Raw genomic sequence first — 15,947 nt, forward strand, 5'->3', positions numbered from 1 at the left:
AAGTTGTTAATATTCATTTGACAGTGATATAAAAAGAATGTCAGAAATGGAGAATAAGTTACTGTCCTAGATTTTTTGCTTTATGGCAGCCCCAAGTAACCAGGATTTCATGAAACACCTCAGTATTGCGTAGTCCTAAATAAATACCGCTTTTTATGAATTAATGATGATGGAAGAGCATGATATCCCCTTCAGCAGATGGCATTTCCTTTAGAAATGCTGGACATGTTTGGGGGAGAAAAAAAAACAACAACCCACAGGTGGAATCTATGTCTAAATCCGTCTCCCTGCCGTCTCTGTGTTAGCTGTAATGATCGAAGCAATGATCTTCTACGAAAACGTTGTCCGCTTTTGTCCACTTCCTCGTTTCCTGGACATACACCCACAACCAGGTCGCTCCTACCAGCCCATTATCGATGGTATAAATGGCTCGGGATGTGTGATGAGCTCCTTCTCTGTTTCATAAATCAGTCCCATCTGCATTGTGCTCCTGCATAACTACAACGCAAACGGGACGCTGGAGCTCTCATTAGATCAGATGACACACTTTCCTATTACAATTTATCATGCTGCTTTGCTTTGGTGAGCCCATCAGACAGGCTTTCAAAGACTTTGCACATTATTATTTTTTTAATATTGCCAAAAAAAAAAAAAAAAAGAAAAAAAAAAAAAAAGGACAGGGTTTCTTAGATCTGTGATAAAAAAAAATAATCTAAAAGTAATCTTAAAAGCAATATCCACAGCTCACTATTGATGGTTTATATAAAAGATTGAAGCGGGGGGTGGGGGGGGGGGGGTATTCACATTTGTCTTCTGAATCGTTCGTTCATTTCATGACAGTTTTTTGCTGGTTTGAAAATCTATGTGTTGCATACGACGTCATCTATCAATCAACTCACTAGTTTAGCACACGCTGATCCAGATGGGTAAACAACAACATTAGCACTAAAGTTAATCAAGGAATTAAACACTCATGATGTTATTAGAAACTAATCAAGCACATGTTGTGATGAAGTAGAGTCACTGTACCCACCTCAACGTTGATTATTTTCCATTAAAGGCATGTTTTATTCCTATACCACAGCAATTGTTACAGCAACTATTGCAATTTTTAATGAATTAAACAGTAGAAAACTAACTAGCACCTTCTGACCAATCAGATCGGAGAATTTTACAGCACTGTAGTAGAACGAGCATTTCGACCATTCCCTTTAACGTGGCAGAAAGCATCAGCTCTTCAGCTCTGACTATCCTAGCATTATTTCCTCCAACTCCTGATAGAACCCTATGGTGTCAGTCTTCATTATACGCTCCTCACATTTCCGCCTCGTTGCGATTACATAGGTAAGGTCGCGACCTTTGAGCGCAATGAAGGCTGTTGTTAATGGACTTCATGATTGTTAATATTCCACTGAATCTGTGTAATTTGCTGGCTGAGATAGCTGGTTAGTTTTTGGACATATGATTAGATTAAAAGTTCATTCATCCACAAAGGATGATTTATTGCTCCCAACCCAAGCACAACACACACTCGACGTCGTAATAAAGGAACGCTGTAGTGCCGTCGCGGTGTATGAAATACACCACGATGCACCAAATTGGCCGTTTTATGAGGTTCCCTAATAACACCAGAGTGTCGAATTTACAGTGGATGTGCCCGTGTGGCGAAATGGAAGCAGACTGAAATGATTTGTTTACATTGACACGTGGAGAATATTACATTACATCATACATATACATTACATAATAATAATGTTTAATTTTTTTAATAGAGCCTTTCTACACTCTCAAGGTCGCTTTACAGTTAGAAAGCAGACACAAATAACACAACAACACACACACACACACACACACAAAACCTGACGGCGCAGTTAAGAGTCACAGGAACACTGGGCAAAAAATGGCTTTTGAGTTGGTTTTTAAAATCTTGTACAGAGGTAAGATTACTGAGGGACTGTGGGATGGAGTTCCAAAATGAAGGGGCTACTGTGCAGAAAGCCCTACCGCCGAGCGAGGTCAACTTGTAACGTGGTGGGAATAATAAGAGCGTGATGGGGTGTAGGGATGGACGAGATCAGTGGTGTGTGAGTTGGCTAGACCATGTAAGGCTTTGAAAGTGATGAGGAGAACGATATGAAACAGGTAACCAGTAGAACCTGAGCAGGACAGGAGTGATGTGTGATGGCTTCTTAGAATGAGAGCGAACCCTGGCGCTGAATTCTGGATTGTTTTAGCCCGAAGGCCAGAAGAGAGGGCGTTACATTAATCAAGCCGAGAACTGTTGAAGGCATGGACAAGGGTTTTGACATCTTTGGTGTGAAGAATGGGGCGAAGTCTAGATGATAAACAGCTGTTTTTGTGAAATATACGAGATAAAAATAGACGGTGGAGTCAAAGATAATACCAAGGTTGCGGACGGTAGAAGGGGGTCTGATCAGAACACCATTAATATTAATGAACTGATCAGGAAGACGAGATAGAACATGTGGACATGCTACTACTAACACATCAGTTTTTTCACTATTGGGTTTGAGGAAAATTTCTGCTCATCCAGGGATTTATGTCCTTGATTCATTCAGATAAGGAATTTGTGTGGAGAAAGATCTGAGCTAATATAGAGTTGAGTGTCGTCAGCGTAGCAATGGAAATTAAGCCCACGGCGGTGAATAACGTGACCTAAAGGAAGCATGTAGGTGATAAAAAGCAGTGGACCGAGTACAGAGCCCTGAGGAACACCTTAAGAAATAGAAACAGTGGTTGATGTAAAATGATGAATGGAAATGTGAAAAGTGCTGATGACCAGAGAGGTAAGGAATGAACCGAGATAAAGCCATTCCAATAGCAGAAAGCCGAGAAATAAGTATACTATGTGAGATAGTACATCTAAGAGGACAAGAAAGTAATAGCACCAGAGTCGGAAGCCATCGAAATATCATTTGAAACTCCGACTAGTGCAGTCTCAGTGCCGTGAAGTGGACGGGAGCCAGACTGAAAGCATTCAAAGAGATTGTAAGATCTTAAGTAGGAGAGAAGCTGAGAAGCAACCATTTTCTCTGTTACTTTAGCCAAGTAAGGTAGATTAGAAATGGGGCGGTAGTTTTTAAGATCTGAGGAGTCCAAGCTAGGCTTTTTTAAAAAAACAAAAAACAAAAAACAAAACTGGAATGACAACAGTTTTGAGTTCTAAAGGGACAAATCTAGTACTAAATATTCTACTGATGAGGTGGGAAATAGGCACGGAGATAACAGGCAGGCAAAGCTTAAGTAAGGCAGTGGGGGCAGGATCAAGCTGACAGGAAGTAGAATTAGATTTACTAATTAACTCCGAAACAGCAGATGGAGAAGTGGGAATGAAATCAGTACTTAGGCACCTATCTGGCCATGAGTGAGAAAATCCTCTAGAGAGTCTGGAGGGACAGTTGAGGGAAAGAGTTGTAAACAGAATCAAGCTTATTTTGAAAGGAGTTAAGGAGTGAGTGAGAGTTCAAAAGAGGCAGAAATGGGAGGAGGGGCAGGAGAATGAATGAGTTTATTAACAGAGGGTCTAGAAGAGGCATTTGTGTTGCGTTTCTCTTATGAGCGCGGAAATTTGCAAATGATTCCGTATTATTTATTAAAGAACACCACGTCATACGTTTTTATCCGTTTACAGTTACACGTCGCGTTGTGGAACGTCCACGAAAACGTAGCTCGTCACGTTACTGAGAAACTCTGCTGTCTTGAAGACATGGGAAAACGTAGAGTTACAGCTTTACCTCTGACCGTTACAAAGCGCTGGCACTGGAGACTCCTTCCGTAACTCCTTCTGTAACATACTGTAAACATCTTATAGAATATGTTCCATTTTTACCCGAGCATCTACCATACAATCCCCTGTGTAAAGGGTTACTATAGAAACGATAAGATATTAGAACGAGTGCATTAATACAAACCTTTCGATCAATCAGGGTCGAGAATTTGAGAGCACCATGGTATAAAACACGGACAGTAAAATCTTGCAGTTCCTGTTAGGCGTCAGCCGTATCGCATCGTCCGTCGGCCCGAAGCGCACTTCTTCACATAAATGCTCCTTTCGGCCCGATTTGAGTCACTATCTGAAATTGGATAGAACAGAAGACACGAGCGCTGGAGGGGGAGATTGAGGTCTCTGATGAACGCTTTATGTTCTTCCCTTTTTTTTTTTTCCCTGCCTAAATTGACTCATTGTGTTGAGCGTGGGCTGGCCACAGTATTCTCATGGTTCGGCGCCATCAGTAAAGAACCACGAGTTCCTATCCTCCCCTCGAGGGGGTATTGCTACTGCACTTAATGATACCGAGTTCCTCTCCTTCAAACCGTGCTTAATGTCCTCGCGGACGGGAAGCTCACGCTGCCCAGTCATTTCGGAAAATATCCACTGAATTGTGTTTGGAATTGGGGTTTGACGGCGAGACGGTTAGGAAATAAGAATTCTATTCCTATTAGTATTCGTTCCTAGGAGCGTTTGTGTGTGTGTTTAATTTCCCATGTACAGAGTTTGTGTAAAGAGGATTTATGAAATATACAATGTGCCTGTGGTTGGGATTCTATAAATGGCACAACATTAGGTTGGTCTGAAGCAAAAAAAAAAAAACCCAAACATTTTTTTCAAGAGGTTCAGTGGATAATTAAAAGTTCTTAGTTTGGTATTCTTTCTGAAAGGGATACACTCTGTTGCCTGGTTCTACAGAAACTTTACAGGTTCACCTGAAGAACCCATACGTCTTCTACACAAACTCGTAGAGTCGATGGCTTGCTCGGTTGCGTGTCGTCATTAAAGCGAAGAGTTCAGTGAGCTGTAAAATATAAAATAGGTCATATTCCGAATTTCCACACCAGAATCCATATCACAGGCTGTGCATGCAGACAATTTCTGCAAATGCAATTTTCCTCAGTTAGCTCAGGATATTGCATTTTTTGAGACTGTGAGTCGACCCCGATATGTATGAACCGAATTGTTTTTAGCTTGGAGATGGAGTTTCCTGATTAACCCAATAGACCGACGACCACATCGCAAAACACTTCCTGGTTAAGTGGCTATACTTCATTGTTAGTAAACAATCTAACTCTGTCTTATCGGGGTAAATCGTAGGATTTTTTTGCGACGTTAACAGTGATTTATTTATTTATTTATTTATTTTAACATTAAAGCCATAATGTCAGTTGATAAAAAGGACACCTTATATACAGTTAGCTCCAGAAGCACTGTGCTTGGATGTTTTAATGTAAAAATTAGAGCTGGTTCTAAAAAAAAAAAAAAAAAAAAAAAAAAAAAATTGAATACCATGCTCAGTGCTGCACCAAATATTAATTGTAGTGGGTGCCAGTACTTTTAAGGACAGTATTTGGAATAATATAAGTACTTAAAAATCATTTGACTTTTGGGAAATAAATACTATATTGAGTTTAAAATGAGATTTGAGCCCTAACAACATCTTGATAAAAGCTAAAGATAAAAGAAGGCAACCAGGTTTTGAAAACCACTGCGAGCTATAAATGTAAATTATTTAAAATAAAAAAAAGCAAGAATGATTGATATATATCCCTATTTTTTTAAAAAAATTAAACTGTTTATACTTAGTTTTGTGATTCTCTCTAGAGAAGATTCTCCAAACATCAATAGTAAGGGGTGCCAATACTTTTACTTTAAAGCGGTGGGGACGGGGGACTCCTTCAAAAACAAACTGATGTTTGGAAAATGTATTGAAATGCTTCAAAATGAAAACAGACCGCTTCCACGTACGTTTAAGGTCGACATGCATTGTATACACTGTATATATTTATTTCATGCCAATAATTATGGAGTTGCCCCTAGATTGTTGAGTTTTTCTGAAACCTTTTTAAGACATTTAAATTAGAAACTGATAAACAAACCGTACCGTAGATCGCTTTAAATGTGATCCTTATGTCACTCTTTCTGAATAATATAGCTTTAATACTGATGAAATTTGTTGTTCCTGAAGAAAAAACAAAACAACGCAACTATACAAAGCGAGCGAGATTGCAATAAAGAAGCACCACCATGGGAATTGGGCATAAACCTTGGACAAAAGCTTTGTGTTTGCTTGATGATACGCATCACTTTCACTTCCATCATCTTGTTTTTCTCCAACTCTGTCTTTAGGGAAGGCGAGAGCAAGCTGATGTTCCTATTCTGATCAAGAACAATAAAAAGACTGGATGCAATAAAAGGCATGAGAACACTGAGACTCTGACACACATCTCTCTCTCTCTCTCTCTCTCTCTCTCTCTCTCTCTCTCTCTCTCTCGAGATTTCAACCCGTTTCTTACCTTCTTTTCCTGGATTGGTTAATATGTTCTATCAGGGTCCTTGTACTGCTCTGGGATTAAAGCCGGATTAATCGCTTCACTGCAGCTGAACACTCAAGTTTCGCCAGAACAGTCAACAGCAGTGTAACGAGAGTTTATTCAGTGTGCACCGAGACGGCCAGAGACGTAAACAAGAGTATTAAGTCGGTGTTGTGATAAAAAACATCATCAGTATAAGATTTGAGATGGCCAGGAGTCATTGTTTTGCAAGTAACAAATAAGCCTTAAGAAGTAAATATTAACACTCAACTCCGAGGTCAAGTCCTGCGTCCTCAAGTGCTGAGTTATAATCTATATAAATGAGAATTCTTTCATCACCAAACATTACACCATCTAACACCTGCAAAGTAACTCTAGTGTGCTCACGTTACATAAATAATGCAGGCATCTAAGGGAAGTTATCTTATCTAGTATTTCTCATTATGAAATTATTAAGCTAATTAAGCCTACTTCTATACGTACAGTCCCCTCTGAAAGTATTGGAACGCCGAGGCCAATTCAATCGTTTGTTCTGTACACCAACGACATATGGGTTTGAGATGAAAAGATATGGAGATGTGACGGGAGTTTAGGATTTCAGATTTTATTTACATATAGACGCGATAGACAACTTAAAACATATTTTTGTATCAGACTACTCAATTTATAGGTGAGCAAAAGTAATGGAACAGAGAAGTCTTGAAGTAAATTCAAATAAATAGTACCTCGCTTGCAAGAATTGCATCAAGCCTGACATCATCAACCTGTTGGTTTATTCAGTTTCCTCTTCAGGAGGTGAAATTCTGCTCAGTTGGGTGAAGGTCTGGTGATTGACTTGTCCAGTCTAAAACCTTCCACTTTTCAGCCCTGATGAAGTCCTTTATTGAGTCGGCGGTGTGTTTTGGATCGTTGTTTGCTGCATGATGAAGTTCCTCCCGATTAATTCAGATGCATTTCTCTGTAAATTGTCAGACAACATGTTCCTGTAAACTTCTGAATTCGTTCTTCTGCTCCCATCATGAGTTCCATCATCAATAAAGATTAGTGAGAATGTTCCAGAAGCGGCCGTGCGAGCCCAAGCCATGACGCTACCTCCACCATGTTTCACAGATCAGCTTGTATGTTCTGGATCATGAGCAGATCCTTTCTTTCTTTCTCCACACTTTGGCCTTTCCATCCCTTTGGTAGAGGTTCATCTTAATTCCAGAACTTTTCCAGTGGCTCATCTCTGTATTTCTTTGCGAATAGAAACCATAAACTGAAAAAGTTTCAGCTTTACCTCTGAGTGTTACAACGCACGGACACTGGAGACTCCTTCCATAAATATTAACAAAATGTCTCGTTACAGAAAACTTCAGCACATCAATGATAACATGTTTTTAAAAAGCTGTTTATCTGTCATACAAGTCCATGTGTCATTGACCAGTAAGAATCAAAAACTTCACAGTAATGCTAAGGGATGTAATGTAAAGCATTACCAAAGAAACTAATGAAAATATTTCCAGCATGTGAATACACCTGGAGTGAACCAGGGTGCTTTCACAAAGGACCACCAGCTGACAGCTTCAGCTTTCTCTCCGTAACTGAACACACCCCTCGTCTAATTCGTTGCTTAGCCAATGTTGATATACTGACATCCATGGATGCCTCAGCAGTCACGGTGTGAGCTTTATTGACGAGACTCTTGCAGGAACGTAACACAAATAATAATAATCTGAAAAAATCCCCCACCCAATATGAGCGTTTGTAGCTGAGCCAATTGTATCGCCGATAGAAACATGTGCGTTTAGGTGCCTTCAGTCAAAAACTCTGCAGGAGTCCTTCATTTTCCTCCTGATGCTAATGATTTTTCAGCCAAGAAATCACTTGAGCAGTAAAGCGGAAAGTGAAAAAAAAAAAATAATAAAAAAGATTAGTGGAGCTGAAGAATCATCTTCTTATTGAGTAATGCCCATCAAGCAGATGTTGATGGAGGATAACGACGTGCTGTAGGTGGCTAGAATGCTGTGTTCGATGTCTGTCAAGCAGAAACGATGTGTGAGCGCTTTGTTAACGATGAACGTGATGCACGGCCTATTGGCGCAACCCTTGGCAAGACCGGAGGTGTCTACTGACAAAATCTAAGTGCAGTTAATGACATCTCTGTGGTGCATGGACAAGAAAATGGCAAGAAAATGGTAAAAAAATATAGCGGCATGGCATTAAGTAAGGCAAGCCAACGATGATGATAACATTAATTATCTTGGGAGAAAATGACTTATCGCTTGGCAATACATTTCCTGACCAATCAGATGATGATCCATCAGATCACCATCAGTCCATCAACTCAAATATACTCCATTTTGGGAAAAATAACACATTAACGGTGCTTAAATAAGTCTGTGTATAAAGCAGGGATTTGTTAGTTACCACTGCGGGGATGTCGACTAGTCAAAGTAGTGGGGGGGGGGGGGGGACCCAAAGGAAAAAAGTAAAGAAAGCAGCTAAATTAGCAGCTATTTAGGAAAAGTTGGAAAACATTTCAGACTATACGAAGCGCATTTAACTGCAAGTTTTTTTTACTTACCGTTTACACATGTTTCCACTCCCATAACATTCTTCCCACATGCTTATAAACGAAAGCATTCAAAGATTGAAATACAATCCTGAAACTGTCTCAGAGTTCATTCTGTTGTAACCGAAAACTGCTCCCTGAGCCACAGGTTGCACATCACTATCCAATCCCACTCGGCTACTTTAGAGTCAGATCAGAGGCGTATGCTGACTCAGAGAGGATGATCCAGACTCGTTTTCGGATGATACTGAGACTGGAGTTGAACATGGTGAAAAAAAAAAACCCCTCCCAGACTCTGTAGACATCACGAACCTCTATCCGTCATTAAGCTGTAAGGAGTTTCCACACTGCACTGCCAGCTCTCACGTTCAGAAACGAAGATGCACCAGGTCATCCTCACGAGCACGTTTAAAGAACGTCCTTAAAGAAAGAGTGTGATATGATACGCAAATGTCACAAAATATTTTGCACATTTATTACACCAATTTACTTACTTTTATTCTTAAGAGTGCGGCCTAAAATGACGTTGGAGTAGAAATGTAATTTGTAGCTTGTGTGTGTCTGTTAATTGAAGTGCAGTTTGATGCGTTCTTTGCCTAAAAACAGGCCCTGGTCACACCTGGTATTAACATCCGTCTCGAGAGATCCGATCGCAAGTGGACAGCCGAGACGCATAGCTGTTTATGCTTGGCGTTATTAATGAGTCTCCTGTTGACCGAGTGTGTTCAGATTTCATACATCATTTCCGCTAGAGGAAGGGTGTTGACCACATTTATTACGCCAATCTTCCGCTGCGTCGGCTTTCAGGCAGAAATGTTCCGCGATTCCTATTTTATGTACAATTACGGGCTGTTTTAAAGGCTTTGCTTGTAAATGAACGGCAGATGAGACGACAAAAGAAGCAACAAAAAGCAGCTGCTTTCATTTCTGCCGTTTTAGTCACCGGAATGCTACGGGTAATACGATACGAGTTAATATCAGTGAATAGTGCAGAGTTGGTATCAGTTCACAGTCTCACCATGATGACATCGTTCACGTAGATTCTTTTGTTTTAACTATGGAAAAGATGTCTAGGCAAGTGATTTTTTTTTTTTTTTCAGATTATTTACAATTCCAAGTATGGGAAGAATCCATCCATCTATTTTCCATAGCGCTTATCTTACACAGGGTTGGGGGGCTTGAAGCCTATCCCAGGGAGCTCGGGGCATGGGGCTCGGGACACCCTGGACGGGGTGCCAATATATCACAGGGCACAATAACACACGTTCATACACTACGGACACTTTGGAAATGCCAATCATCCTACAACGCATGTCTTGGGGGAGGAAACCGGAGTACCCAGAGGAAACCCCCAAAGCACGAGGAGAACATGCAAGCTCCACATACACACACAGGATGTGTAGAGGCGGGGTTTTCCCAACCCCAGAGGTGCGAGGCAAACGTGCTATCCACTAAACCACCGTGCGCCCCCCATTGGAAGACTCTTGAGAGCTATTTAGAAGGTATGACTTCTCTAATCACATCGGATATTGTTACCAAATGACACACTACACACCAATAACAGGTTTCTAGGCCAGTGTTTCTCAAACGAAGGTATGCAGACACCCAGGGGTACTTGGAAGCACTATCAAGGGTACTTAAAAGGAAAGAATAACTGTGACCTTTTAGAAAAATGTGACTAATATTAATTTGCAATCTCCTGGTCAGGATTGAGCCTATCCCGTGAACTCTGAGAGCGAGGCAGCGATACACCCTGGATGATACGTATTTCAGTTCCGAGGTTCAGTTTTCAGTTTCAGGAGAGAAAATGTCCAAATTTCCAGACGTGAAGGGGTTTCCACACATACTGAGTGAGTGTGTGTGAGTGAGTGTGTATCTTTACATAAAATCTTTCCCCACCACTGTACACTGTTCACACAAGATAATTGAATTCTATCCAATTATTAATTTGATTAGCTCTTAGGCCTTGAAACGATCATAAAGCCTTATTCAAACACTCGTTCCTAAAACGTCACCATGTCTGCGTTCCTCCTCACTCTCACAACAGCCCGAAGTCCTTCCTCAACAAATCTGCACAATCTGTCGAATTCATTTTCTCTCTTGCAGGCTCATATTACGCAGACTTTCCCCCCCTCAGTAATTATATTCAACGCTAGCTCTAGCATGGCTGCTAATAACCCAGACGCACAGTACACAGATGCTTATCTAAAAACCTAATAAAGAAAGGTTTGATGAAAGTCCTGCCTCAAAGATCGTTATCTTTGGAGTATTAAGAAGGGCAGAAGCAGTGAGTAAGATTAAACGAGGCACCAAAGCATAAAGTTTTTGGGCACATTGTGCAAATTCTTAAAAATATTTGGACATCCAGTACAAGACAAATGAAAAAAGCACTGCTTACATGATAAAACACCATTTCTAAGATGTGCTCAGTGGGTGTGGCCTAGTATGCGAATAAGCACACTCGATTGGCAGTCTGAGACGAAGACAGAGGAATAGAATCAGGATTCAAGCTCAAATGTAGCAATTATAGATTCACACAGTAGCTATAGGTTAACTTTTACTCAACATTGAATCCTGGATTCCGATTGGTCGAGAGGTGGCGATTCATTTTCTATAACAGCAGCTCTGACAGTAGCGCAGGTTTTTATTACGATCTAATATGCTAACATAACTTTGTTGGTTCAGTATATTTACGCTTTCTTTAAGGAAATGTTTATGAAACATTTATGGAAGGAGTCTCCAGTGCCAGCTCTCTGTAACAGTCAGAAGCAAATGCTAAAAGGGTAAGTTTTTCAATAAGAAGAGGTGGTAAGAGTCATGCAGTTTCATCACAGCCTAAAGTAAATTATTCATTTATATCAAAAGACAAATGAACAGAAGATAACGAACTATCAGGAATCTAAAAAAAAAAAAAAAAAAACACAAAATCTTCAGTCTCGTGCTATTGGACGAGTTTTAACACTGTTTGCACTAACATCATTACAGCCCCACCATCACGCCTTCATCAGCCTATTTTAAGGTGTCGGCGCTCTCCTTGCATCTCCTGCGCTTGTATCCGTGTCCAGCGATGCATTTCAAATGAATAGCTTCCTGCCCATCCTCCATGCTTGGATGCGTTTTTCTATAAATGTAATTATGGATCCGGGTCTGTCCCCCTCTTTTATACCCACAGCACACAGCAAGAAAAAGATTCATTAACGTCCTTTTATAGATATTAGATCACCTGGCATTGAGAGGAAAGGCTGAGAGAGTAGAGAGGGAGACTGCATTAACGAGAAGAGAGAGGGAAAAAAAAAGTGAGGAAATACGATTTAAACGTCTCGGCCTGGAGAATGAATACCAAATAGATTTACAGATATACGACACCGTTTTTAATGGCTATATGATTCTCCGGTTTCCGTAACAGCTTTTTAAATATGCTTAGTTGAATTTGTAAAAATGCTCCAATACCAACAGGGGTTTTACGATTCAATCAAAGCAGGAGCTACTACGGCATCTCAAACATAAAACTCGGCACGAGGGGTTCGTGGCTAGCAGCGAACGCTAGCTAGACAAGCAAAAACGCTAGGTGAGCGAAAATAGCAGCTCTTACCCAGTATGTTGTTCTTTAAGAATGACTTCTTTTCAAATCCACCAGCTGATAACCTGAGGCTCGTGTTTGCAATTCATAAATCACACTCCGTTTAAAACTGTGTTTGCCATCCAAAATCTGTTTTTTTTAAAAAAACAAAAACTTTATCATCAACAGTCATGCAGTGTCGACTCTATTTCATGAAAGAAACCTTGTCTGACATTGTTCGTGTCACCAGGCGTCACCGAAATGATATCTGACACACGTTGGACTGAATTTAACTTCAGAGTAAGAGATTCTACGCTGAGTTTTCACCATCACCATCGGCACTGGAAGATGGACGTCTTATCAAAATCCACTTTTTTTCCCCCTCAGAGGTGACTGTCATGCTCTGTACAATGGGTATTTTCAGCTAGGCCAAGGATAAACACCTCATCAAGCCCTGCTCGGACGGAGAGTACTTCTACACAATGCCCTCCTAACTCCCTCTTCGCCAATCAAATTTCCCTTTCCCCAAACCCCTCGGACAGGTTATGGGTTCATCACGCCATAGAAATGCAGTATCGATTCACTTACCGTCTCAATCTCTGGCTCAGTCTGAAATTGATGACTTTTAGACTGCCGGCTCTGTTTGTTACTCACTCTCAACTCGCACCGGCGTAAGGAATTCAATTACCGATTACTGAGATCCATTGCGGAGCTTTTCTGGAGGCTCCGATGGAGTCTGCATGGTTTAATCCCTCATACTGGAACCTGAAACTTTTCGTGGCTGGCTTGTTTGGTTTGCCAATTACAGGAAAAGCAGCCTGCCAAGGGCCAGCCTTTACAAATAGCCACTGGGTATAGGAGACATAATCAGACGCTCCGCAGGAGGTGGCATGGCCTGTACCTGCTTAATGGGCTTCCAAGTAAATAGCCATCATAAGCTTTAAAAAAAAAAAAAAACCCTTAAAAAAGTAAGTTTTACAATATCTGGAGTTTCACTTTGAGTTTGGATTTTGCTTCATTGCACGTGTCAATTTACCACACGTGTATTTTTATCTTAACTTTGAAATGAAGCTAGCAAATTTCGAGAAATAGTCATTTTGCAACATCTTGCAACACGGGTTCCTTTTTGAGTCTGGTTCCTCTCAAGGTTTCTTCCTCATATCGTCTCAGGGAGTTTTACCTCACGACCGTCGTCTCTGGCTCGCTCATTAGGGATAAATTTATACATTTAAAATTTTTATCCGGAATTGATATCTTTCTTTAAAGCTTCTTTGTGACAATGTCCATTGTAAAAAGCGCTATACAAACGAAAATTGTATGTGACTAAAATATTTCTTTCATATATAGCACATTTAAAAATGAACAATACATTACCAGACAGCTATCCAGCTGATAGAAAAATGAAAATGTAGCAACAGGAAGGAAATTTAGAACATTAAGATCGGGCCTAAAATAGAGCCTTGAGGTACGCCATATGTAAAAGAAGCTGAACGCGAAGCCTTATCTCATGTTTCTTTTAGGTAACATGTAAACCAACTTATATCTTTGCACTGGATTAAGAAGATCAAGAATATCAGACAGTCAGGTCTTTTTTTTTTTGTATAGTTTTTGTCCCACTTTTATGTTGATTGGATTGACAAAGACATGTTCTTGTTGTCGTAATACTGACCCTCATATAATTCTATGGTTGTCTGTATAACCTTATCTATAACATTCCTAACATCCCACAAGAAACCCAAAGAGTTTTCAAGTAGCCTTGAGTTCCTGAAGACGTCAGCACCAGAAAAGGCAGCGCATTTGAAAAAGAAAAAGAATAAAATCCGACAGTAAATCTCACGGTCCGAGGCCCAGGCTTTGAGTTTTTCATCTTGTGCTTACGTTTTTAAAAAAAGTCTGTTTGTTTATCATAAAGATTCTGCACTTGCTACCGAAATAACTTGACCTAATAATCCAAAAATAAATAAGAGGGCTTTTTCTCTATTCATCCATAGGAAAAGGTTATATACGAAGCGAAGCAACTTCCGACAAAGGCCCCATTTCCTCATTTTATGGAAGCTCTGCAAATCTTTTGTCATGGTTCTGTCGCTGTCTGTCTTTCTCGCTCACTCAGCCAGAGAAGCTTGTTTATGAGTCATGAATATTTTAAATCCCGGGCACAATGGAGAGAAATCCAACACGCGGATCAAATAAACAGCAGAAAAAGACCCAATTTGGAGCGGCCAAGAGAAAAAGAGTGCTTTGTCCTTATCGTCTCCATCTAGCCTCTGATGTATGAGTTTCTGTTGCTGTTGCACATGCTGTAGCTAGATAAGAGGCTTTCAGAATGGGATTTCAGCATTTTTTGCTCGAGAATGGAAAATAAGGAGCTTCGTAGGTGACGAGAATGCAACATGGGGAAAATACAGTATGCTCAACATGCCATCATGCTACGAAGTTCAAAGTGATGAATAAAGCTTCAGGACGGGTTAAAGAGGAATGAACGACGCTGAAAATGAATCCGAGCAAGGTCATGACTGAAAAGTAGCAGTACGGTGTCGAATCTATACGTCTTACAGTCACTTAAAGAAATATCTCAGTCAATGGCATTCAGATGTTAATGCCGATCCAAGGTTAGGGCTTAATATCCTTATCTTTTTTTTTTTTTTTAGTTCAGGTGAAATACAAGGTAATTAGTCTGCTAGAAATTCCTTGCGAACTTGGCTTACGGCTGTCAGTTGACCTCTTGTGATAGTTGACGCGCACGATATAATCAGTGTTTTTATTGGTAGCACTTTATTTGACGTGTTCATAAGGATATGCTATCTATAAGCCCTTCATGACATAACATTTAAGAGAGTTTAAATACATTTTTGCTGACACTGTTTACTTTATTACCATACAGCATTACTATATTATCAAGAGTGGCATTCATAGGGCTACATAAGCCCTTCAAACTATTCACTTATATATAGTTGACAAGGTTGCATAATGACACTTTCATCATTGTTTGCTCAGCTTAAGCCCTTTATGACATCTGACAGACACCTATATGAACATTTTTAAGTCGCAAGCATTAGTTCTCGTAAAGACTTCTTTACAAATTCAGATGTCAAGTTGACATAACCCCTGCGTTACTTGACATATGGTTGGAATACGTAATGACACTTATCACGGTTTAAGACTGTTCTTAGAGCAGACATAAATCGATATAAATAGTTGTATAGGTTCTCAAATAGGCATTGTCTGTCATAAAGACTTCTTTGCTAATACTTATGTCATGTTGACATAACACTTGAGTCGATTGATATAAGGATGTGTAATGACATTTATCACAGTTTACACTACATAAGCCATTTATGACCAAAAAAGAGTCATTTATGACAAAAAAAGAGTCATTTATGACCAAAAAAAGAGTCATTTATGACAAAAAGAATCATTTATGACAAAAAAAGAGTCATTTATGACAAAAAGAGTCATTTATGACAAAAAAAAGAGTCATTTATGACAAAAAGAGTCATTTATGACAAA

Source organism: Ictalurus furcatus, chromosome 29 (assembly GCF_023375685.1).
Source record: "Ictalurus furcatus strain D&B chromosome 29, Billie_1.0, whole genome shotgun sequence".
In the NCBI taxonomy this organism is placed as follows: Eukaryota; Metazoa; Chordata; class Actinopteri; order Siluriformes; family Ictaluridae; genus Ictalurus; species Ictalurus furcatus.